The sequence below is a fragment of the Geotrypetes seraphini genome, chromosome 11, assembly GCF_902459505.1.
Source record: "Geotrypetes seraphini chromosome 11, aGeoSer1.1, whole genome shotgun sequence".
Taxonomy (NCBI): domain Eukaryota; kingdom Metazoa; phylum Chordata; class Amphibia; order Gymnophiona; family Dermophiidae; genus Geotrypetes; species Geotrypetes seraphini.
The window spans coordinates 19,121,097-19,148,327 of record NC_047094.1 but is presented as its reverse complement, the minus strand read 5'-3'; positions in this window follow the sequence as shown (position 1 = coordinate 19,148,327).

Genomic DNA, 27,231 nt, shown 5'->3' with positions numbered 1-27,231 from the left:
GACAGCCACAAGGGAGTAGGAGTGAGCCGGCTTCGCTCCTGCTCCCATCGTCCCCACTTGAACCACCAGAGATATCAGGAAGGCCTGCGGGGGGGAGGGGGGCTATCTGGTCTGGGGGAACCTGAGAGTTGGGCGGCCATCCAGAGGGGGGAGAGTGGTTGGGCCTTGTATGGGCTAGGGGAGGGGGTAGGAGGGAGGCGAGCTTTTTTAGGGACTGGAGTGGGATTGGGGGGTTTAGAAGGAAAAAATTGGTTGTGCAGGTCTCAACTGGGACCCATATACTTCATCTGTCTTGTGCGGGCACTGACTGAATATCAATCAAGACCTGCGTAAACTCCAGTGATTAGGCCCAGATTTTCAGTTCCGGTACCTGGACATGGCCTGGCACTGAATATTTGGGGCTAATATATCCGGTAGCAGTCGACATTTTAAAAAATGATGACCGCCACTGCCTGAATATTGACCAGACTCTGACTAAAAGGAAAATAAGTCTATAATTCCTGTGTTTCCAGGAAAACTAATGCAATTCTCCCTCTCCTTCCAAGTGGACATTAAAAGCCTGTTTGAAAAAAAGAAAAAAGGGGACGGGGTTAATTGCATTTTAAACTTCCTAAAGTTTAACCCAGCCTTAATTGCTCTAGAGAGATAGTTGGGGAGAGGTTGAGGGCTCTGTAGATGTCAGAGTGTGATTTTGGGTGAAGCGGCCTGGAGTGTAGTTCTACCAGTTTTTCAGGCTCAGCTGTATTCTGTTCCAGTCTCTTTCAGGCAGCCTGCATAGAAAACGCCTGGTGCAGAGCAGAGAACAGTATCCCTAATCCAGCCCCTCATCTCCTGCTACTCCTGCCTCCCCCCTTAGCGCCATAGTTCCACATCCCTTTTTGTCTACAAATTAAACCCTAGTGGATGTAGAATATATGTTTGGATTAGGACCATATAAGCACAATGTGAATGCTTGGGGACTGAGGAGGGGGCTGTGGCCCCCAGAATGCAACTTTTTGTACCACCTCATGTGGCTTGCAGGATCCTAAATCCTGCATTGATGCTTTCATTGCAGCTATCTGTTGGTAGTGTTGCCAGATTTCTTCTTAAAAAAAAAAAAAGAGAACATCTGGCACCGCCCCATTCTGACCCAAGCCACACCCCATTCTGCCTTTAGCTCCACCCCATTCCACCCCAGCCCCGCCCCTAGATGAACCTCCTGTCTCCTTCCCTGAGGTCTGCGTAAGCTTGGATGTCAACATGATGATGTCACGCGCATGCGTGTGCATATGATGTCTTCGTGTTGACATCCACTCATGCACAGAGGGCCTCCAGATCTGGTCCTGAGCCCGGGGACTTCCAAAACCCAGACTAACTGACAGGTTTTGGAAATCCCTCCATGCACCCGGATAGTGTTCTAAAAAGAGGGCATGTCTGAGTTTTCCCGGACTCTGGTAACCCTATCTGTTGGGACACAGCATAGGGTGGGGCTGGGAGCAGAGTATAGGAAGACTTAGGAGCAATGTTAGGAAATTCTTCTTCACGGAGAGGGTGGTAGATGCCTGGAATGCCCTCCCAAGGGAAGTGGTGGAGAGGAAAACGGTGATGGAATTCTAAAAAGCATGGGATAAAAATAGAGGATCTCTAATTAGAAAATGAAGGATGTAAATTAAAGAACTAAGGCGTGTATTGGACAGACGTGCATGGTCTGTGTCCCATATATGATGATTCGGTGTAGGATGGCCTGGGGTGGGCATCAATGGGAACTCCACTAATTTGGAACATGAGGACGTTACTGGCCAGACTTTACGGTAGATGTCCTGCAAACAACGGGATGGTTAGATAGGCTGGAGTGAGCTTGGACGGCAACTTCAGCATTTGGAACCTAAGACAATACCAGACTTTATAGGCAAAGGCCCAGAAATATCAAAGAACAGACAAGTTAATTTAATCATGTATTTTTTAATGGGTACAACTTATGGGCAGACTTGATGGACCGCTCAGGTTTTTTATTTGCCATCATTTACTATGTTACCTGGCAGAAACCCGAAGAGTAGCAACATTCCAGAGCTGAGATTGTGATGTCATAATGCCTCATTCCACCAATGTCTTAGAGCCAACTTCAGCAGTGATGTCACAATGGCTTGATTAGATGGGAACTTCAGCATTTGGAACCTAGGACAATACCAGACTTTGCAGTCTACGCCCCAGAAATATCAAAGAAGAGACAAGTTAATTTAATCATTTATTTTTTTAATGGGTACAACTTATGGGCAGACTTGATGGACCGCTCAGGTTTTTTATTTGCCATCATTTACTATGTTACCTGGCAGAAACCCGAAGAGTAGCAACATTCCAGAGCTGAGATTGTGATGTCATAATGCCTCATTCCACCAATGTCTTAGAGCCAACTTCAGCAGTGATGTCACAATGGCTTGATTAGATGGGAACTTCAGCATTTGGAACCTAGGACAATACCAGACTTTGCAGTCTACGCCCCAGAAATATCAAAGAAGAGACAAGTTAATTTAATCATTTATTTTTTTAATGGGTACAACTTATGGGCAGACTTGATGGACCGCTCAGGTCTTTATCTGCCGTCATTTACTATGTTACTATGATTGGTATCAGGTTTTTCTCTTTCAAAAGGTTGGCAGCACTAGTTCTTCCCAATGCACTAGGGAAGTATGAGAGTGGGGCTTGCAAGAGAGAGAGATTGAGAAAGACAGCTACATTTTAACTGGGGATGTAGATTGTGCTGTTTGCCTGAGAAGCTGATCCCGGCACAAGGCAGTTTAATGAGCCACTGTGACATTTACTTGTGCTGCCTGTCCAAGAAACGGAGCCCAGCACAGGTCTGTTTACAGAGACATTTTGATTTCAACTTGTCTTGTTTACCTGCAGAATTAAAGCCCAGCACCATCCATTTAAAGAGATAATATGTGACCTCATCTGGGCTGTCTGCATGAGCCCTTGAACCCAGCACAGCTTCCTATGGAGATCTGCTAGGGATTTAAGGAAGCCCCAGCTGAGTGAGGCACTACCAAAGGGTGCCAGAGGGAGGCACTCTATTAGGACTCTGCCACTTCAATTAAACAATTCCCCTTTTCGGTATGACCTCACATTTCTCATTGCCTTGCTGCTTTGATATATCAACTGAAAGCCTCTTGTCTTCAGTTATGCATAATGTGACCGTCCCGTTTTTAGCTCACCCGTCCCGTTGTCCCCACGCACAGTTTTGGGACGCCGAAATGTCCTGTTTTCAGAAAGAGTGTCCCGAAGCTGTGCCCATGCCGCCACTGCCACTTATTTCTTCAAGCCACCGCCGCACTAACAGCTCATCTTCATGCAGAGACTGCACAAGCCTTCTCCCCGATGTCAATTCTGATGTCAGAGAGGAAGTTCTGGGCCATCCAATCACTGCCTGGCTGGCCTGGAACTTCCTCTCTGACTTCAGAATTGACGTGGAGGGGGGGAAGGTTTATGCAGTCACTACACGAAGATGATCTGTTAGTGCAGCAGTGGTTTGGAGAAATAGGTGGTGGCAGCGGCTTGGGGGGCGGGAGAGAGAAAGAAAGAAAGAAAGGGGGGCAGGGAGAGAGAAAGAAAAAAGAAAGGATGCACAGTCAGAAGGAAATGCAAGAGGGGGCGGGAGAGAGAAAGAAAGACAAAGACAGAAAGAAAGAAAGAAAGGGGGAAGGAAGAAAGAAAGAAAGGATGCATAGTCAAAAGGATGCATAGTCAGAAGGAAGTGCAAGGGGGCTTGGAGAGAGAAAGAAAGAAAGGGGACAGGGAGAGAGAAAGAAAGAAATGATGCACAGTCAGAAGGAAGTTCCAACAGAGACTCATGAAATCACCAGACAACAAAGGTAGGAAAAATGATTTTATTTTCAATGTAGTGATCAAAATGTGTCAGTTCTGAGAATTGATATCTGCTGTCTATATTTTACATTATATTTAATGGGTTCCGGGATCTGGGACAATCCGGGGGAAGGGTCTTGTCCCATCCTGTCTATCCACCTTTTTCACACTATAGGCTTCAAGAATCAGGGACTGTACATTAGAAGGGTAATTTTCTAACTGCTCCCGTTGGGGATAAATACGTTTATGCTTTCACTTTGAAAATTATGCTAGGAAAAGCACATTTATACCTGTGTGAATATTTTTGCCTGATAAAATGTCCTCATTGCTTCTGAAAATTCAAAACAGTGTTTGTAGTTCCACATCCTGCTTAAACTCTGCTCCCAGGAAAGCCTCCCCATTTGTATATTTTTACTCTTAAAAAAGCTCTTTTCCATGACTTATATACAGCTTTACCTAGGGAACCGGCCCTTAATATAATCTCCATCCCATGATGTCTATAAATAGGATGTAAAAGGCATGCAAATACATGCCCACTTATAGAATGTGGTCAATAACATAATTAGCTAATTGGCACTAAAGAGGCATTTAATTGGAGATTAGTACCAATATTTGGCATTAACAAGCTAGTGCGAGCAGCAGACCAGAGGAGTTGCTCGCGCTGGCGAAGATTTGAAGAGGTGTGGGGAGAGGACGTGAGTGTGGCACGGAGGGGAGAGGTACCAGCGCCCCCCACCAAGACAGGGACCGCTCGCCTCACCCCTTACTAAGCCGCTGCACGTGTAACTGACTTATGGCCCTAAGCTGTAAACGGAGCGCCTAACTTCTCTCACGTGCAATTCCAAAGGAGATGTGGCCAAGGGAAGGGCAAGGGTCAGCCATGAGTGTTCCCAGGATTTAAGTGCGGAGTTCTGGAATCCTTACGTTTTCAGGCCTGACCGCTGCTAGATGCAAAATGACACAAAAAGTTTCTTGGTTCATAGTCTACAGTGCGCGAGGACAAAGGCGCGCCGACAACCGAGCGTGGACAACTGAGCGCAGGACTTCATCGCGCCAAAGAAAAAACATATTTTAAAGGGCTCCGACGGGGTGTTGGTGGAAACCCCCCCCACACACACACACTTTACTTAATAGAGATCGCGCTGGCGTTGTGGGGGGCTTGGGGGATTATAACCCCCCTCATTATACTGGAAACTTAACTTTTTCCCTGTTTTTTAGGGGAAAAGTTAAGTTTTCAGTATAATGTGGGGGGTTACACCCCCCCCCAACATGGCCGCGTGAGGCAGCGCGATCCCTATTAAGTAGAGTGGGGGGTTTCCCCCCCACACCCCCTGTCAGAGCCCTTTAAAATACGGGTTTTCTTCAGCGCGATTAAGCCCTGCGCTCAGTTGTCCGCACTCGGTTGTCGGCACGCCTTTGTCCTCGCGCGCTTTTGACCCGGCACCTTCTTTGGTGGTCCAAGTATCAATACACTAACCCCTTCTTTTACAAAAGGGCGCTAAGCTTTTTAGCACGCATTAAATATTAGCATGCGCTAAACACACACTAAACGCTAACACTTGCATGTTATCCTATGGACACGTTAGCGGTTAGCGCACGCTAAATCTGCGCTAATACGCTTAGCGCGCCTTTGTAAAAGAGGGCCTAAGGGCTCCTTTTATCAAGCTGCGCAAGCCGGTGCGGTAAATGCGCCGATGCTCATAGAATTCCAATGAGCGTTGGAGCACTTATCTCGCTGGCCCGTGCTAAAAATACCTCTAATGCAGCTTTATAAAAGGAGGGGGTAAATAAATAAGAAAACTTCCACCAAACTAACCCAGAATGACAAAACATATCATTCCATTCCATTAATTGACTGGAGGTAGGAAAAGCCCCAGAAAATAGGGCTGGAACCCATACGGGTATCAATCACAAGAAAAATCCTGCTGTCCTTATATGGTCATAGGCATAAAAACCTCCCCCAGTATATTAACATACATAGTAACATAGTAAATGACGGCAGATAAAGACCTGAACGGTCCATCCAGTCTGCTCATTAGTAATGATTAAATTAACTTGTCTCTTCTTTGCTATTTCTGGGTCATAGGCTGTAAAGTCCACCTGGTATCGTCTTAGGTTCCAACTGCTGAAGTTCCATCTAATCAAGCCATTGTGACATCACTGCTAAGGTTGGCTCTTAGGCATTGCTGGAATGAGGCATTATGACATCACAATCTCAGCTCTGGAATGTTGCTACTCTTTGGGTTTCTTCCAGGTAACATAGTAAATGACGGCAGAAAAAGACCTGACCAATCCATCCAGTCTGCCCATTAGTTATACCCATTACAAATACATGATTAAATTAACTTGTCTCTTCTTTGGTATTTCTGGGTCATGGACTGTAAAGTCCACCTGGTATTATGCTAAGTTCCAAAAAAGCATTACAATTCAACACATTACAAAGTTGCCATCCAAGCTCACTACAGCCATCCTGTTTGCAGGATTTCTACCATAAAGTAGCTGAAAAGTGTTATCTTAATTTAAGTGCCAATTTGCAGAAACAAAATTCTGTGTTTTAACATTGTTTCAGATCATATCCACTTTTCAGCACCCCTTTGTACATGTTTACTCTGAAACACCCACAAAACACCTCCTTTCTAAGTACATATGTTTCTAATCTAACATGTAAATTACATGTTGAATCAGTACACATGACAGGGAGTAATTTCATGACCAAATTCTGCATCCACTGATGCAAACCAGAATTGAGTTTTCAGGTTTATGCCTGCTCTGGGATTCTATTCCGTACGGCGTAAACTTTGTATTAGACTAGGAAATGTGATCCAAAGTAGCATTTTGGGGGCAAAGGTTTGCTTCCCCCCCCCTTTCCAATTGTGCTGCCATGTTGCAGCTTTTGACAGCATGTCGGCTCCTGCACCCTCCTCACACAGCATTGCCAATATAAAACTGCAAATTGCCAAGCAGCGCAAAATGCACCCGCTTACATTTGCATAAAAATTGGTTGTGAACAGCAATTAGCACTTCATTAATAATCAATGAAGTGCCAATTTACACATTGCCCAGAAGCAAAACGCAAATTCAATTTTGTCTGTATTTGAGATCCGGGTGCTGTTTTGATAGTTGCTGCTTGGAATGACCTGGGGGAGGAAACAGCCTTCTGTGATCGAGAACTCCACTAGGCCCTGTGTCAGTTGCGACGTCTATGGGACTCAGATGGTCACCTTTTTGCTGCAGAGTGCAGATGTTCACATCTATTCGCCTGCCTCGTCCAGAGAAATCCTCATTATAAAGGAAATCAGAACAAAAGGTTGGGTTCTGATTTTACTCTACAATGTTGACAGGTTGTACCTGTCTTAGAAAGGGGATGGAATTTGATATACAGGAAGTCCCCGGATTAAGAACGAGTTATATTTTTTAACCTGTTCTTAAGTCAGATTTGTATGTAACTCAGAACTTGTAGATTTTATGATTCTTGCTGCTTACCTCTGCTCTCAGCTGACATAAGGGCCAACTGTCCTTTCCAGTGTTCCCTCTAAGGTACAGCATGCATAACCACACACTGTTCTTAATGTGGCCACGCAATATTCCTGAATCGGCTACAGGAGAAGTGTAGGAGTTTATTTCAGGCTGCCAAATTGAATATGTGGCTCGGAAAAACTATGCAAAAGGCTACTTCCTATTTTGATTTTAGAAAATTGTTAAAGACACATCTGTTTGATAGGCTGATATCTTAATGCGTTCTGTTTTAAATTATCTCGCTTTTAAATTGATGTATTTTAATTATATCTGCCTGTTCTATCTGTATGTTATTTTATTTGCACTGTATGTATCCACTTTTCTTGTTGTGAACCGCTTTGAATCTTTTGGTATGGCGGTATATAAAAATAAAAATAATTATTATTATTTATGGCATGGGAAATACTGCTCAGTGAAATCAAATGAAGCCACAACCACGCTCTTAAGCAGCAACATTCTAGAGCTAAGATTGTGATGTCATAATGCCTCATTCCACCAATGCCTAAGAGCCAACCTCATCAGTGATGTCATAATGGGCTTCACTGTTCTATACTTGGCTCACATCTGATATTATTGGAGGAGAGTGTGGTGCAGTGGTTAGAGCTACAGCCTCAGCACCCTGAGGTTATGGGTTCAAACCCTGCACTGCTCCTTGTGACCCTGGGCAGGTCACTTAAATCTTCCACTGCCCCAGATAGGTAGATTGTGAGCCCAATGGGACAAACAGGGAAAATGCTTGAAGCACCTGAATGTAAACTGCTTTGAGTGTGGTTGTAAAACTATCCCTTTCCCTGATGTCATAATGTCTGGCAGAACCCCAAATAGTAGCAACATTCCAGAGCTCATATTGTGATGTCATAATGCCTCATTCCACCAATGCCTAAGAGCCAACCTCATCAGTGATGTCACAAAGGCTTGATTATTCCTATACAGGTAGTCACTGAGTTAAGAACGAGTGACATATTTAAAGTAGAGAATGACACGGTGACAAAATTCATCACCGTTCCCGTCCCCGTGGATAACCGCGGGAAATAATCCCATGTCATTTTCTAGTGTCTATTTCATCCTCAGTCCTTCTACACCAGCATTCTTCAAAGCAAAGCTTGCGGGTCAGTGGTTGTGGCCATTCATACTCTGATTCGTCCCTCTCTCCTTAAAGAATGACATGAAGATGGTTTCCCGCGGTTATCCACGGGAACGGTGATGAATTTTGTCACCGTGTCATTCTCTAATTTAAAGCTGTTCTTAAGTCGGATTTGTATGTAACTCAGAACTTGTAGATTTTAAGATTCTTGCTGCTCACCTCTGCTCCCAGCTGACAAAAGGGCCGACTGTCCCTTCCAGTGTTCCCTCTAAGATACAGTATGCAAAACCACACACTGTGTTCTTAATGTGGCCATACCTCATTCCTGAATCTGCTACAGGAGAAATGTAGGAGTCTATGCCACTGGAAATCAAATGAAGTCGCAACAGTGTTCTTAAGTTCGAGTCGCACTTAAGTCGGGTGTCTGTAACTCGAGGACTGCCTGTATAGTCTTTCTGTGATTGCAATCAAAGTAGTTTACATATTAAACGTAGACAATCATTTTGTGCTTGGGGCAAGGGAGGTTTAACTTGCTCGGAGTCACAGGGGGCTGCAGTGGGCATTGAACTCATTTCACCAGGATCTCAACCCATTGCTCTAAGCCAGTGTATCGCAAACTGAGTACCGCGGAACACCAGTGTGCCTCCTGAGATTTCAGGTGTGCCGCGAGACACTGGCGAGGAGGAGAGTCTTCTGCGTTGGCTGACTGCCTACAGGACGTGCCTCTCCAGTCCATTTACACCTGCCCTAGACCTGGCTTAAGTGGATGCAGGAATACATCATATTCTATTATGGAATCTGGCCACCCACCAGACCGCATCATGGCGCCTACCTATATCTAAACACCCCTTTATAGAAATGACCCTGCTGAGCCATTCACTGGTATGTTCTCTGGTCACATTTTGCGATAATCTTCCAGACACGACAATGAGCTCAAAATGTAGGGAGCGATTTCTAAGCAAGTGCAGCTGAGTGTATTTGAACGTGGCAAGGGAGGGGTGCTGGATCTTTCGAAATGGATGTTATTGTTGTAATAAGATCCTTGCTATGGGATGTTCTAAGTCTCTCAGCTTTCACATGGTAATGTCCCCGCCTTCTCGGAGAGATTGAATTTACACCGGACTCTAAGACATTTAAATCCTTTTATTGCAAAATTACTTTTTGATAATTGCATCACTACCTGACTGTACTCCATAATCCAATAAACAGGAAAAATATTAGAAAAAGGATATAATGTTATATGGAAGATCGAGATGCCTCCTCTTTTCCAAAGGCTGCCCATAGCTGAGCTGAGAAATAAGCTTTTGAATGGAACTCGAAGGCATGCGTTGTATGATAATCATATAACGTCTCGGGCATAAATTAATTAATTTATCGCTACACTACTTTGCACGACTGGCCTGTTTTCTTGAGAGATGGCAGTACAAAAGCTGGGATAATGATATGGTTACACAAACAACATTCGATCGGGCCTCTGGTACCCTTTTGTGTGGGAGACCTGGGTGTGTTCATAACCCCAGATTCTGCTCCTTGAGCTGGCTGGGACTGAAGACTGAGCAGAGGAGTAACCTGTAGCAGTGTTTCTCAACTCGGTCCTGGACTCCCCCCCCCCCCATTGCCAGTCAGGTTTTCAAAATATCCACAATGAATTTGCATAAACTTGATTTGCATGTGCTGCCTCCTTTTTATGCAAATTTCTTTCATGCATATTCACTGTGGATATCCTGAAAACTTGGCTGGCAAGAGGGGACTGCAGGACCGAGTTGAGAAACACTGGACTATAGTTATGGGTAGTGTAATGAGCTTAGAAGCTAGAGAACAATGTTTAATTCCCACCGTGGCTCCTTGTCAGCCTGGCGCAAACAAGAGGTTGACCCCCTTAAACTCCACAAATGGACTACTGGCAAAAACAAAAAAACATGTTGAGAAGGAGATTTTCAAGATGCAGGCTTTATTAAAATCACAATATAATAATCCACATAAAAATATCTGTGACCCAAAACATTGGGAGCTGTGGAACCAACATGGTCCGTGTTTCGACAATGCTGTCTTCATCAGGGGTCCCTAAAGACAGTGGCATACCAAGGGAGGGGCGGTCCTTCCTGGGTACAAGCCATGAGGGGGGTGTTCTCGGCCTTGGAGTCATGGTCCGGGAACTTCCCTTCTCACGGCTTGGTCCCAAGGCTCTGGGTAGTCCCCGTGGCCCAGCATGTTCCCAGCCTTCTCTCCTGTCCGATGGCCCTATACCTTCCGTGAAGCTGAAAAAACTGCCGACCTCAGCAGTGATTCAGCTCCATCGTCCGCGGCTCCCCTTCCTGCTTTCCGCATCTGCCAATGACGCAACTTCCTGTTTCCGCCCGGGTGGATTGCGGCAGAGGCAGACACGGAAAGCAGGAAGGGGAGCCGCTGGCGACGTAGCTGAATCACTGCCTAAGCTGGCAGTTTTTTCAGCTTCACGGAAGGTAAAGGGCCATCGGACAGGAGAGAAGGCTCAGAACATGCTGGGCCACAGGGACTATCCAGAGGCTTGGCACCAGGCCGTGAGAAGGGAAGTTCCCGGCCCATGACTCCCAGGCCGAGAACACCCCCCTCATGGCTTACACCTGGGGGAACATTACTAAAAATATGTCTTTTACATGGGGGGGGGTGGCAGGAGTGTCAAAAAACAATGGGCCCCAGGTGTCACATACCCTAGGTACGCCACTGCCTGTCCAGATATGGAAACTCCTTTGAGAACTCCTTACTTGCAGAGTTACATTTTAGGTTATTTTTAGTTTTTGATCCATGAGTTTCCACTCCTACACATTTCTATACCATCTAGCACCTGTCAGCCTTTCATATTTACATGCTATATATCGGTTCATAGACAACGGTGCGAAAGACAAAAGCGCGCACCGACAATTGAGCGCAGCGCACACCGCTGCGCCGCTCTAAATTACAGTTTTTAGGGGCTCCGACGGGGGGTTTTTGTTGGGGAACCCCCCCAGTTTACTTAATAGACATCGCGCCGGCGTTATGGGGGGTTTGGGGGGTTGTAACCCTCCACATTTTACTGTAAACTGAACTTTTTCCCTAAAAACAGGGAAAAAGTGAAGTTTTCAATAAAATGTGGGGGGTTACAACCCCCCACACCCCCCCCACAACGCCCCCACAACGCGGCACGATGTCTATTAAGTAAAGTGGGGGGGTTCCCCCCCATGCCCCCCCGTCGGAGCACTAAAAACAGTAATTTAGAGCGGCGCGGCAGCGCGCACTGCGCTCAATTGTCTGGGGGCGCCTTTGTCCCGGCGCGTTTTTGACCTGACACCCTATATATCACTTGCCAGCATTGTACATTTACACTTTTTGGTACCAGTCACTCTTCACATATTAACAGTTACCCGCAAGACTTCTTGCACAGAAATCAATTTATGTGATTTTGAACCCTTGAGGAAGACAGCATCATCGAAACACAGACCGTGTTAGGTCCATAGTCCCCAAAGTTCTGGGTCCTAGATATTTTTATGCGGATTATTGAATTGTATTTTTAATAAAGCCTGCATCTTGACCATCGCCTTCTCCAGAGAGGTTTTTTTGTTCTTGCCAGACTTCATTTTTATGGAGCATCAACGGTCAACTTTTTGTCTGCGTTTCAAAAAAAAAAGGCATAGCAGAATTAGAAAAGATACAGAGAAGGGCGCCAAAAACGATAAAGCGAATGGGATGACTTCCCTATGAGGAGAGGCTACAGCAGCTAGGGCTCTTCAGCTTAGACAAATCAGACTGTGTCTATAAAAGGTGTTTCAGTGGAAACCCACCTGCTTCCAAGACTTTAAATCTTAATTCCTGTGTGGTAGCACCTACTGTAAGTGCTTGAGTGTGTAACCGCATGGGCGAGCCATGGGCAGGTTGCACACTTATGCATACAATTTATGGAATATTGTAAGCTATGTGCATAAGTGCCAACATTTAGACCAAGGGTCTCCAAAGTCCCTCATTGAAGGCCGAATCCAGTCGAGTTTTCAGGATTTCCCCAATGAATATGCATTGAAAGCAGTGCATGCAAATAGATCCCATGCATATTCATTGGGAAAATCCTGAAAACCCGACTAGATTCGGCCCTCGAGGAGAGACTTTGGAGACCCCTGTTTTAGACACTAACATTTATGTTCAATAATTTTTATTGAGTTTTAAAAATAAAATATACATAACAAAAATCTTACAAAGAATATCATCTCAACTCAATTAATGCATTGTAGATATATAAATTCAAAGAAATCAACAATCAATTATCATCACAATACAAACACGATAAAGTACCTCCCAACACTCCCTATTCCCTTCCCATTCCCCCATCCCATTTCCAAATATTACTAATAAATAGTGCTTCGCTTTCTGATTACAAATGTAATGAGTTCACTAGAAAACTGCCTGCTTTGACTGATAATTGCTGTATATAAGGTTCCCAGGTCATCCAAAATTTACTCTGTTTTTTATAAGATGGGGAGGTCACCCTAGCTTCCATAATCATAAGAGCATGGAATACTACCCTCCAATGCCAAAATGAGGGTGGACTTTCTTCCAACCAATGTTGTAAAATACATTTTTGACCTATAACAAAGGATTTACGAAATAATTCCCTAACCCCTTTCTTAAAAATCCTGTCCCATTGAAGAAATAATACCATCTTGGATCAATTCTAGAAATAATTGATCCAAGAAAAATACAAACAGCATTCCAAAATTTCTGAATTTTGGGACACAACCAAAAAGCATGACCCAATGTATTATCCGTAGAAGGCATTGCAATAATCTATACATGAAATAATGAAGGAGTAGATCAAAATGTTCAGAGAAGCGGGTTTTAGCAATTTGGATAGAGATCTAATCATGCGCAGCTGATAAAAGCAGCGCTGGACTACTGTACTAATATGAAAATGATAACTGAATTTGCTATCAAAAGTGACTCCAAGTAATTTTAATGAAGGTACAACTTTGATTGAGTTCTGAGTTTAAGAGGAACCTGCAGGGAAAGTCCTTCTTTGATGGGAAAGATCATTAATTTGGACTTTTCGATGTTCAAGGAAAGCATATTTGAATCAAGCCAAGAGTTGATTTTTTCCAATTTGGGGTTTATGAATTTTACTTCATTTAGGTTGTTTAAGACTATCGGATGAACTAGCGGGACATCGTTTGTATAAGCGAACATCGTGAAACCAATAGATTGCCCTAATGTTAAAAGAGGGACCAGGAAGATATTGAAAAATAGAGGAGATAAAATTGAACCCTGTGGGATACCGTATTCAGTTGTGAATGAATCTGAGGATGTTGCATTAAAGACTACCTTAGAGGACTGTTCAGTAAAGAAAGATGAAAACCAGTCTAGGACCTGGTCTATGATTCCGATTTCGCTCAGATGTGACAGAAGGAGCTTGTGATCTATCGTGTCAAATGCTGACAAGAGGTCTAAGGAGATGAGCAAAACTGACTGGTGGTGATCAAGATGATAAAGTATTTTTGTGGTTAACCCAATGAGTGAAAGTTCTGTGGAATGGTGTTGACGGAATCCAGTTTGATTTGGGTGTAAAACCTTGGTTTGTTCGATGAAATATGAGAGATTTGGGTGTAAAACCTTGGTTTGTTCAATGAAATACCAGATTTGGCGAAAGACAATTTTCTCTGTAAGCTTTGCCAAGAAAGGGATATTTGCGATGGGTCGGTAATTTGAAACTTCATGTACACTAATTTTGTGGTCCTTGATTATTGGGTGAATGTATAATGTTCTATTCAGTTCAAGTTAGGTGCCATTGACTTATGTTTGAGTCCTAGCAACTTGATGAATTACAGATCTAAAAAGAAATTGCTTTTGTGCTAGTCCAGTAATGTCCTCTAGCGTCATCCCCATGGTTGTTTTCAACATGTCCAGCCATCTGATTGCAGGTCACCCTCTTTGTCTGGTTCCTTCGATCTTCCCAAACATCATGTCCTTCTTCAAAATAAGACAGTCATAACTTCATCATTTGAGTTTTGAGTGACATAGCCAGTTTGATCTCTTCCAGAATCGATTTGTTAGTTCTTCTAGCAGTCCATGGCATGCATAAAATCTTTCTCCAACACCAAAGCTCAAATGAGTCAATCTTCTTTCTGTCTTGTTTCCGTAGTGTCCAGCTTTCGCATAATTGACCACTGAGAAAATGAGTATGTAGCCAAGTCTGATCTTCATTTGGAGTGTTATCTCCTTCCTTTTGAATACTTTGTCGAGAGTCTTCATTGAAGAGCGACCAAGTGCTATTCTGCGGAGTATTTTCTCCCTACTAGTTGTTCTTTGTTTACAAAAGAGACCCAGGAGATTGAAATCCTTTATAACTTCTGTTCTATTGCCTTCAAGTTCAAAATCATCATCATTTTCCATGCTCATGATCTTCGCCTTGTGTATGTTCAGTTCTAATCCCATGCTATAACGTTCTATAGTAGAGTTATATCCTTGTACTTTAGCATAGCTCACGTCCATGCTTTATGCTGATTGAAAGCGGCCGACATAACTTCCATGATTCCCTCAGACAAGATTCCAGCTTCTATTCCTTGGAGGAGCAGGGCGGCAGAAGGGAGGGCAGTCAGAAAGGACCTCAGTGACTGGTCCTCAGCAGTCGCTTCTTGTGTTGATCAGCCAGCCCAGTCAGTTTGCAAGATTTCTGTAGTAAATTGCGTCCCTGCCTACTTTGCATGCCATTCCCCTCATTTGCATGCACGGATCGAAATCGGATCGGAGGAGAGGTAAGTGAATCGGGCCGGAGTAAAATCGAGTCACAAAGGGGTCACAAACCGATCGGTTTGCGTAGTGAATCTAGCCCACGCAAACACTAAATTTAAACCTCTCCACCAAAATGCTCTATATCGGTGGTTCCCAACCCTGTCCTGGAAGACCACCAGGCCAGTCAGGTTTTTGGGATAGCCCTAATGAATATGCATGAGAGAGATTTGCATATAATGGAGGTGACAGGCATGCAAATCTGCTCCAGGACAGGATTGGGAACCACTGCTCTAAGTAACCACTGTGAACACTCTCTCATAGCCTCGGATCATGGCGTGCCAGCGACAAAGGCTCTACCGGCTGTGTTATGTATTAAAAAAAAAAAAAAAAAACATTGGGAGGGAGGGGTTTGTAAAACATATTGTTTGGCGCAAGAGTATTACAATATTTCATGAGGAGCATTGAAGGTTTTTTTATGCCTGTGATGTGCGTGTGCTGGTGCCACTGTCGCTGGCACGCCACGATCTGAGGCTTTTTTCTTCTTAAGAACATAAGAACATAAGCATTGCCTCCGCTGGGTCAGACCCGAGGTCCATCGCGCCCAGCAGTCCGCTCACGCGGCGGCCCAAAAGGTCCAGGGCCTGCACAGTAATCTTCTATCTATACCCTTCTATCCCCTTTTCCAGCAGGAAAATGTCCAATTCTTTCTTGAACCCCAGTACCGTACTCTGCCCTATTACGTCCTCTGGAAGCGCATTCCAGGTGTCCACCACACGTTGGGTAAAGAAGAACTTCCTAGCATTTGTTTTGAATCTGTCCCCTTTCAACTTTTCCAAATGCCCTCTTGTTCTTTTATTTTTCGAAAGTTTGAAGAATCTGTCCCTCTCTACTCTCTCTATGCCCTTCATGATCTTGTAAGTCTCTATCATATCCCCTCTAAGTCTCCTCTTCTCCAGGGAAAAGAGTCCCAGTTTCTCCAATCTTTCTCTATCTATCTATCTCTATTTCTGTCTCTCTCCCTTTCTCTCTCTCTCTCTCTCTCTCTCTCTCTGTCTCCCTTCCTTTCTCTCGCTCTTTCTGTCCCTCTCTACTTTCTCTATGCCCTTCATGATCTTGTAAGTCTCTATCATATCCCCTCTAAGTCTCCTCTTCTCCAGGGAAAAGAGTCCCAGTTCCTCCAATCTTTCTCTATCTATTTCTCTCTATTTCTGTCTCTCTACCTTTCTCTCGCTCTTTCTTTCTCTCTCTCTCTATTTCTCTCTGTCTCCCTTTCTTTCTCTCTCTCTTTCTGTCCCTCTCTACTCTCTCTATGCCCTTCATGATCTTGTAAGTCTCTATCATGTCCCCTCTAAGTCTCCTCTTCTCCAGGGAAAAGAGTCCCAGTTCCTCCAATCTTTCTCTATCTCTATTTCTGTCTCTCTCCCTTTCTCTCTCTCTTTCTTTCTCTCTCTCTCTCTATTTCTCTCTGTCTCCCTTTCTCTCTCTACTCTCTCTATGCCCTACATGATCTTGTAAGTCTCTATCATATCCCCTCTAAGTCTCCTCTTCTCCAGGGAAAAGAGTCCCAGTTCCTCCAATCTTTATCTCTCTCTGTCTATTTCTGTCTCTCTCCCTTTCTCTCTCTCTTTCTTTCTCTCTCTCTCTCTATTTCTGTCTGTCTCCCTTTCTCTCTCTACTCTCTCTATGCCCTTCATGATCTTGTAAGTCTCTATTATATCACCTCTAAGTCTCCTCTTCTCCAGGAAAAAGAGTCCCAGTTTCTCCAATCTCTCAGCGTATGAAAGATTTTCTATCCCTTTTATCAGACGTGTCGCTCTCCTCTGAACCCTCTCGAGTAACGCCATGTCCTTCTTAAGGTACGGCGACCAATATTGGACGCAGTACTCCAGATGCGGACGCACCATCGCCCGATACAACGGCAGGATAACTTCTTTCGTTCTGGTTGTAATACCCTTCTTGATTATACCTAGCATTCTATTCGCTCTCTTAGCGGCCGCTGCGCACTGTGCCGTCGGCTTCATTGTCATGTTCTTGATATTTTAATCAATTTTTTTTACATGTATTAGAATTTATTCTGTGTACAAATTGATAGTATGTGTGGTAAATTGATTTTGGACCTGATTCTGGAAATGGACGTGCGAATCACCGGTAGGCGGCACATCCAGAATTGCATCTACGTTTAGTACAGATGGCTAGTAGGCTAGTGTTGTACAGGCCTCCATTTAAAGCATGTGACTCATGCCTAGGCATGCCCAGTGGCATAGTTTGGAGGGAGTGGGGGGGGGGTCTGCCCCAGGTCTTCCTAATGGCGTGGCACCCCCTCCTTGCCACACGCGCGCTCCTTGCCTTCCCCTGTACCTTTTTTTTACTTCCCCGGCAAGATGTTCCTGCCCACGTCGGCATTGCCACTCTCTCCGATGTCACTTCTGGGACCCGCACCTAGGAAGTGACGTGAAAGGGCGGGCGGACACCAATTTGGGCATGCTGCTCACAGCAAAGGAGTCGTGAGGATCAGAGGTCAATCATTCAGCCACGGGTGTAAAGTTCAAAGTTCACCTTGTGGACAGTAGCACTGCGAGGACGCGAAGGCTCAACGCTGACAGTGTTTCGGCATCTTCACCTTAATGGCTGGTAGTTCTATCACATAAATAGAGCATTCAAGGGCAAATTCTATAAGAAGCGCCCAAACGTCCAAATTAGGCACCGTTCAGCGCGATTCAAGTAAAATTGGGCGCTGTTTAACGAATCACGCTGAGCGGAACCTATTTTGGAGGCGCCCAAGAAATAGGCCAGCTCTAGGCGCAGCTGAAAGTTAGGCACCTAGCTGAGCGCAAAAGCACACCTAAGAGCAACGATTCTGCAGCAAGGCGCCTAACGTGTAGCCACGCCCACGCCTAACGTGCATAGTGCCTATTTTTTTAAAGGCTGCCTAAATTTTTAGAGGTGCCTTCTTACAGAAGCGCGCTTTCTTGATAGGCGCCTATGTTTCAATCAGTGCCAATTAAAAAGCTTAATTCAATTTAGATAGGTGCATATCTAGTTGAGCGCTTCCGAAATAGGTGTCTAACTTTAGGCCCTCAATGCTTCACTTTGGACACCAGATATTTTTCCTGTTCCTTCTAAATTTGACCTGCATTGTAATTATTTAATGTAATTCAAGGGAGAGAGACTGAAGATGTATCACTCTTAACATATCAATTACCGTCCATCCTCCTGCCTTCTCCCCGCCCCACAGATACCACCAGTTCTTCTCAATTGCTCTTGAAGTCACCAATAATTTACTGTATCCCACTATGTATATCTCTTTTATATCTCTTTTTGTAATCCGCCTTCTCAACTTCTCTTGAATTTACCAATGATCCAATATTGTAACCCACCTTTTATAACTCTTTTGTAATCCGCCTTGAACTGCAAGGTAATGGTGGAATAGAAATCTCTAATGTAATGTAATGTATAGTGAGGGAGCAGTATACAAACGGTATTACTCAGAGACATTATGTGAACCAGAGATGGAGAAAGTGATGCATTGGACTGATTAGATCCAATAGGAAATGTGTGTGTTAAGTATTGTAATGCAGTGAAAGAAGTGAATATACAACGGTTAAGACCATCATCAAGGGAAGGCCTGTAGGAGTTATCATAGCCAGATAGAGAAATCTATTAAGATATTTATGAGAGGCATTGCTCGTGCCTGTAGGAGTTATTAAAATCTTACTGTCCCGCACCAATGGTGAAACTTTTGGGCAGCTTACAATCTATACTCTGATAAGGAACGACTTAGGAGACTGGGGTTGATCTCCCTTGAGAAGAGGAGACTGCGAGGGGATCCGATCGAGACTTTCAAAATACTGAAAGGATTCGACAAAATGGAGCAGGGGAAGCAGTTATTTACAATGTCCAATGTGACACGGACAAGAGGACATAAGCTGAGGGGGGACAGGTCCAGGACGAATATCAGGAAGTTCTGTTTCACGCAGCGAGTGGTGGACACCTGGAATGCTCTCCCAGAGGAAGTAATTGCAGAATCCACCGTTCTGGGATTTAAGGGTAAACTAGATGCATATCTCCTTAAGAGTGGCATAGAGTGATACGGGTAAAGGTAAATTAGATGCATAGCTCCCTTGAGAAGCATACAGTGATATGGGGAATAAACCTATGCCAGGGTACACCTGGCGGGGCCTCCGCGTGTTCAGATCACTGGACTTGATGGACCCAGGGTCTGATCCGGAATAGAGGTCTGCACGGGAACGGGGATTGCGGGAATCCCCCCTAACCCACGGGACTCCCACGGGGACCCCCCTCTAGCCAACGGGATTCCCACGGGGATGGAAGGCTTTGAAAGCAGGGTTCGTCCATATAATATAATGGGCACGTCAACCTTAGTAAAAGAGGGGGTTTATAAGTTAATTACCTGAACAGAAAACAAAAAAAGGTTTCCACCAAAGAGATTCCACAAGGAAAACAGCAGCGCAAACACAAAAGAAACTAGAATTGATGATCCTGTCAGAAGTAATTGCTGCTTTTTATGGGGACGGGCGGGGATGGAGGTAATTCCTTGCGGGGATGGGTGGGGACGGAAAGGATCCTGACGGGGACGGGTGGGGACAGAGAGGATCCTGGCGGGGACGGGTGGGGACGGAGAGGATCCTGGCAGGGACGGGTGGGGACGGAGAGGATCCTGGCAGGGACGGGCGGGGACGGGCGGGGATGGGTGGGATTTCTGTCCCCGTGCAACTCTCTAATCCGGAGATGGCAATTCTTATGTTCTTATAACAATTCTAAGATAAAAACATAAAAACCACAGAACCACATAGGTTTGAAGCCACAATCTACACATTAGTTTCTGATCCTGTTCAAAAGATGCCACCATGGCCAAAAACACATGCACTGTAGAAGCCTTCGGGTACTTTTAGCCCAATTAAATGAAGTCAATTTTCAGACAGAAAATCACTATCTGTCTAGGTAAAGGCTCTAAAGATTCACTACAAAGTTGGGGTTTTTTTTAGCCCTTCACAATCACGGCAAAAGAGGATGTTCATAAAACATCTAGATTGCTGGTTGAAATATAAAGCATGAAGGTAATAAGAACCGTAAAGGTCTAGATGTCCAAAGAGCTTCAAGGTGCAATCCCATAATCATAAGAACATAAGAATAGCCTTACTGGGTCAGACCAAAGATCCAGCTAGTTCAGTATACCATCTAGTCACAAGTATCTAGCAAAAAATATAGTAGCAGCATTCCATGCCACCGATCCAGGGCAAGCAGTGGCTTTTCCCATGTTTGTCTCAACAGCAGCTTATGGACTTTTCCTCCAGGAACTTGTCCAAACCTTTTTAAAAACCAACTACATTAACCACTCTTACCACATCCAATGGCAACACATTCCAGAGCTTAACTATTCTCTCAGTGGAAAAAATATGTCCTCCTATTGGTTTTAAAAGTATTTCCCTGTAACTTCACGAGTGTCCCCTAGTCTTTGTAATTTTTGACGGAGTGAAAAATCGATCCACTTGTACCCGTTTTGCTCTACTCAGGATTTTGTAGACTTAAATCATTTCTCCCCTCAGCCGTCTCTTTTCCAAGCTGAAGAGCCCTAACCGTTTTAGTCTTTCCTCATACGAGAGGAGTTCCATCCCCTTTACCATCTTGGTCGCTCTTCTTTGAACCTTTTCTAGCACCACTATATTTTTTTGAAATAAGGAGACGAGAATTGAACGCAATACTCAAGGTGAGGTCGCACCATTGAGTGATACAAAGGCATTAGAACATTCTTCGCCTTGTTTACCATCCCTTTTTTAATAATTCCTAGCATCCCTAGTTTTCCCCTGGCTTTCCTCACTTCTTCACAGCTTATTGAGCTTATCCCAGGTTTTCAGGAATTCTGTTACTGCTTTTGCCTCCACCTCCTCCCCTGGGAGGCTGTTGCTATAGTTGCATTTATAAGGTGCCATAAAGAACAAAAGACCAGAAAAGAGAGGGAACGGAACAGGGGGGAATGGCGGAAGAGAGAGAAGCGTCTGTAGAACCGATGGGTCTGTTGTTCAATGCAAATTTCAGTACAAGAAATCAAAGAGTCTGAAAGAGAGAAACAATTACATTAGTATCTACCACTTTCACCCGCTATTATCATCACATTGTAGGCTGCACACGACACAAATCTCAGTGCTTAGATGCTGGTACAGAAAGCCATGCAGTAGGGTCAAGCGCTGATGGTTTACATGGCTTCGGCCACAAAATCGCCAATAAAATATACTGTAAACTAATGAGATGGAAATTTCAAGTGCACAGAACTTGTGCACTAATCAATTGGGAGCCAGACCCAGTATTTATGGATGGGCTTACAGTTAAGAGATATCAAGGTTTGTTTGTTTGTTTTAATATATCCAATATCTCTCCCGTCTTCTTTGCGGTGTCCTGGCATCTGCCCTCCAATCTCTCAAACACCTCCCTTTCTAGTGTCCACGCACTTGCAGCAGTTCATTTTTGCAGCCAGCATAGGCCCCCGAAAGGCTTCCTTCTGCCAAATTCCGCCCTCTCTGATGTCACTTCCTGATTCCTGTCTGGGGACTAGGGGACACTCGATGAAGTTACAGGAAAATACTCTTTAAAATCAATAGGAGGAAATGTTTTTTCACTCAGAGAATAGTTAAGCTCTGGAACGCGTTGCCAGAGGTCGTAATAAGAGAGGATAGTGTAGCAGGTTTTAAGAAGGGTTTGGACAACTTCCTGGAGGAAAAATCCATAGTCTGTTATTGAGAAAGACATGGGGGAAGCCACTGCTTGCCCTGGATCGGTAGCATGGAATGTTGCTACTCTTTGGGGTTCCGGAATCTTGCTATTCTCAGAGATTCTGCATGGAATCTTGATACTCTTTTTGGTTCTATAATCTTTTATTACTCTTTGGGATTCTGGAATGTTGCTACTCTTTGTGTTTTGGTCACGTACTAGTGACCTGGATTGGCCACCGTGAGAACAGGCTACTGGGCTTGATGGACCATTGTTCTGACCCAGTAAGGCTATTCTTATGCTCTTATATTCTTATAGGAAGAAGTCTTCAGGACCAGCACCAGCAGCAAAAAAAAAAATCAACAAATTGCTGCAGGCACGGGACATGTGAAATGTATACCAGGGAGGGAAAGGGTTGAGAGATAGGAGGGCAGATGCCGGGATGCTGTGGAGAAGAGAGGGGGAGGACAGTGTAGTGCCATCACTTGGGTGGGCCTGAGCCCAGACTGGGTGAACCTGTGCATAACCCCTCCCCCCCCATAACTACACCACTGGCCAGGGCCGGACTCATGTACACAGAGGTTCTGCAGTAAGGGCGCTTTCAATGTGCAGATGTCCGAATAAAACAAAAACATGGATTTACTAAGGGGAGATCCTGCCAATCCAACCTGATCAGCTTCTTTGACTGGGTGACGAGAAAGCTGGATGTTGGGGAGTCCCTGGACATTGTATACCTGGACTTCAGCAAAGCATTCGATAGCGTACCACACCGTAGGTTGCTGAGCAAGATGAGTTCTATAGGATTGGGCGACACGTTGACGAAATGGATTGGGAACTGGCTTGAGGGTAGGCTTCAGAGGGTAGTGGTGAATGGCACCCCCTCCAAAACGATGGAGGTGATCAGTGGAGTGCCACAGGGCTCTGTCCTGGGCCCGATCCTGTTCAACATCTACATAAGAGACTTGGCAGAAGGGCTCCGAGGTAAAATAACATTATTTGCCGATGACGCCAAACTAAGCAATGTAGTGGCCAAGAGTACAACAGACAAAATTTCAATGCCCGACAACATGATGCACGACCTACTACTACTGGAGTGCTGGTCTAGGTCCTGGCAACTCAGCTTCAATGCCAAAAAATGCAAAATCATGCACCTGGGCAGCCAAAATCCATGCAAGACTTACACCCTAAATGGCGAGATCCTAACAAGAACTGAAGCAGAACGTGACCTAGGGGTGATCGTCAGTGAGAACATGAAGACTGCCAATCAAGTGGAGCAAGCTTCATCCAAGGCAAGGCAAATCATAGGTTGCATACGCAGGAGTTTCGGCAGCAGTAAGCCTGAAGTCATTATGCCATTGTATAGATCCATGGTGAGACCACACCTGGAGTACTGTGTGCAATTCTGGAGGCCGCATTACCGAAAGGATGTGCTGAGACTAGAGTCGGTCCAGAGAATGGCCACCCGGATGATCACGGGTCTCAAGGATCTCCCGTACGAGGAAAGGCTGGATAAATTACAGCTATACTCACTCGAGGAATGCAGAGAGAGGGGAGACATGATCAAGATGTTCAAGTATCTCACGGGCCGCATCGAAGTGGAAGAAGATATCTTCCTTCTCAAGGGTCCCACGGCAACCAGGGGGCACCCGTGGAAAATCAGGGGAGGGAAACTGCACAGTGACACCAGGAAATTATTTTTCACTGAAAGGGTGGTTGATCGCTGGAATAGTCTTCCACTTCAGGTCACTGAGGCCAGTAGCGTGTCTGATTTTAAGGCCAAATGGGATAGACACGTGGGATCTATTCACTGAGTTAGGTGGGGGAGGGTCATTGCGGTGGGCAGACTAGATGGGCCGTGGCCCTTATCTGCCGTCTATTTCTATGTTTCTATGTAAAAGTCTTTCAAAGCTGATATTCTGGTTCATGCTGGCACTTTCATTTTCGCTCAGACAATTCGCACAGAGCTATTTCCACTCATTTTGCTGTTAAGTTTCAGGCACTAATCTAGACGCATATAAAAGAAGAATTCCCCAAACTGGGATTAAATCCTTCAGCAAGCCCTTCTGTGCCGCCCTGAGCTTGGTGATATTGTTGCCTAAAATACTGGTGCCAACTAGAGCGGCGCTTAATGTGATTCTACAAGCTGCGCATGCTTTTCACAAAATAGCGCTTGGTGCCTTATGTGCAATGCTTCACTTAGGCGCATCCGGTTAGGCCAGCTAAAACCAGGCCTAAATGCCTGACCTCAATGGTGCACGCATCAGGTGTATTCCATAGCAAAGCGCATAACTGTTAGGAACCTCAATCTGCCCTGGCCACACCCCCTTTTCAAATTTGCACACTGCAACTGGCGCCTACTTTGCATAAAATCCCGCTTTCTGAGTTGTGCGGGTAACTTTAAATTAGTTCTAATTAGCATCAATTACAAAGTGTTAGGCCCTCTTTTACTAAGGTGCATTCGAATCGAATTGGCGTGCGCTAAACGCTAACGCGTGCATGTTAGTCTATGGACACATTAGCGTTTAGCGCATTCTAATTCGATTGACGCCCATTAATCGGTTAGCACACCTTAGTAAAAGAGGGGGGGGTTAATTGCCAATTATCATTGCTGATGGGGCCAATTAGTCAATTAAGTTATGTTCATACATCGGCTATGCATGCTGACGTACGTGCACAACTTCAGACGCCATGTACAGAATTGGGGAGGGGCACATTAAAATCCCCCGTCCTGCCCGCCAACCAATGTTTGGGATATCTACCGATGGATCAAACATTGGTTGGCGGGCAGGAAGCAGAGGGTTGGAGTAAAAGGCCAATACTCAGACTGGCAATGGGTCACGAGCGGAGTTCCACAGGGGTCAGTGCTGGGACCTCTACTGTTCAATATATTTATTAACGATCTGGAGGCAGGGACAAAATGTGAGGTTATCAAATTTGCTGATGACACCAAACTCTGCAGCAGGGTTAGAAACACGGAAGACTGTGAAGACCTGCAAAGGGACCTAACGAAACTGGAAGACTGGGCAAAAAAGTGGCAAATGAGTTTTAACGTAGAAAAATGCAAGGTCATGCATGTAGGGAAAAAGAACCCGATGTTCAGCTACAAAATGGGGGGAACACTACTAGGGGTGAGTAACCTTGAAAGGGACCTGGGGGTGATGGTCGACACATCAATGAAACCATCGGCGCAATGTGCGACAGCCTCAAAGAAAGCAAACAGAATGCTGGGCATCATCAAAAAAGGTATTACAACCAGGACGAAGGAAGTCATCATGCCGCTGTATCGCGCAATGGTGCGCCCGCACCTGGAGTACTGTGTTCAATACTGGTCACCGTACCTCAAGAAGGACATGGCGATACTCGAGGGAGTGCAGAGGAGGGCTAATAAATGGTATGGAAAATTTTTCATACGCTGACAGGTTAAAAATGCTGGGGCTGTTCTCCCTGGAGAAGAGGAGACTTAGAGGGGACATGATAGAAACCTTCAAAATCCTTAAGGGCATAGAGAAAGTGAATAAGGACAGATTTTTCAAACTGTGGGGAGCCACAAGCACTAGGGGTCACTCGGAGAAACTGAAAGGGGACAGGTTTAGAACAAATGCTAGGAAATTCTTTTTTACCCAGAGGGTGGTGGACACATGGAACGCGCTTCCAGAGAATGTGATAGGCCAGAACTCTGTACAGGGGTTCAAGGAGGGTTTAGATAGGTTCCTGGAGGATAAGGAGATAGAGGGGTACAGATATAACTTGAGGTAGGTTATAGAAATAGGCAGAAACCACTTCACAGGTCGCAGACCTGATGGGCCGCCGCGGGAGCGGACCGCTGGGCGAGATGGACCTCGGTCTGACCCAGTGGAGGCAACTTCTTATGTTCTTATGATCTGTGCATTGCGGAGGAATGCCTACCGGCGTATTTTTAATATAGTGAGCGCCCTCGTCTACCGCGCAAGCTAACTGCTGTGGTGAACCCCTTTCTGCATGAAGCAGCCAGCAACGTGAACGCAGCATGCTCGCTGACTGCGCACCTCTGCCCGTGGTAGTTTTCTGCGTCGGCCTCTCACAAAGTTCTGGCCTGCTTCCGAAAAGGTGAACTGAAAGTTACAGATGTTCAGAATGTTTTGAGTTGAGCTCAGGTTTGAGAGGTATGGATTAGGAAAAGCAGGGGTGCCAGTCCCCCCGTCCCCCACCCCCCGTTCGCCTGTGTCTAGCCACAGCAGTGTGCCACCAGTTTCTCGTTCAGGGTTTCCACCCACACCGCTCCACTCGGTGAGATGTTCTTTGTTCCCAGAAAATCATTTAACAAAGGGGTCTCAGGAGCCCCCCCTCCCCTCCCCCCAACATATCACAGCCAAGCCGTGAACTTAATATCTACCGCAGCAGCCAGGACAGACATGGTTCAAAGGTTAGATCTCAGCCCCCCCCCCCAGCATGCTCAAGGCTTACTTACTATTTTATGCAGAATAATAGAAAAAGTTAATAAATCTCGCACTACTTAATTTATTGATGAACTAAGAAATACTGTTTAATGTGGAAAACCTAAGCAGATCAATAGCAGAGAACACAAATAAGCACTGCTATTGGCACATCCGTATTTTAAACCTAATTGCAGCCATATGCACTTTCTGAGGGCATCTCACCTTCTAATAGCACCCTAGAGATTAAGGGGTTAATTGATGCAGCTGTTTACTTCAGACCCACGTGATCTGGACTGATAATCTCTAGGGGGTTTGATTAACACAAAGCGTTCAATACAGCACTGAAGAGCACAGTTTTAACATTCGTTTTTTTGAATTAACTTAAAAAGAGACGAAGGTCTCGTTACCTGTCTTTTTGAAAATAAAACCTCGGGATTGAGCCATTTGGAATCATTCCTTTACTTATTTTATTGTGCACAAAAGAACAGTCTTCCCTCTCCAACTCGCTAACCGTGACCAAGGGGACCCACTTTCTCCAGGGATGAAATGAAAATTCATTTCCCCACATTCAGGGATTCCCAGGCTTCTGAGTTCTCTTTCTGTGACTTTCAGGGTCCAGAGAAGAGCGACTAAAATAGTTAAGGGGCTGGAGGAGTTGCCGTACAGTGAGAGATTGGAGAAACTGGGCCTCTTCTCCCTTGAAAAGAGGAGGCTGAGAGGGGACATGATCGAAACGTTCAAGATAATGAAGGGAATAGACTTGGTAGATAAAGACAGGTTGTTCACCCTCTCCAAGGTAGAGAGAACAAAAGGGCACTCTCTAAAGTTAAAAGGGGATAGATTCCATACAAATGTAAGGAAGTTCTTCATCCAGAGAGTGGTAGAAATCTGGAACGCTCTTCCGGAGGCTGTTATAGGGGA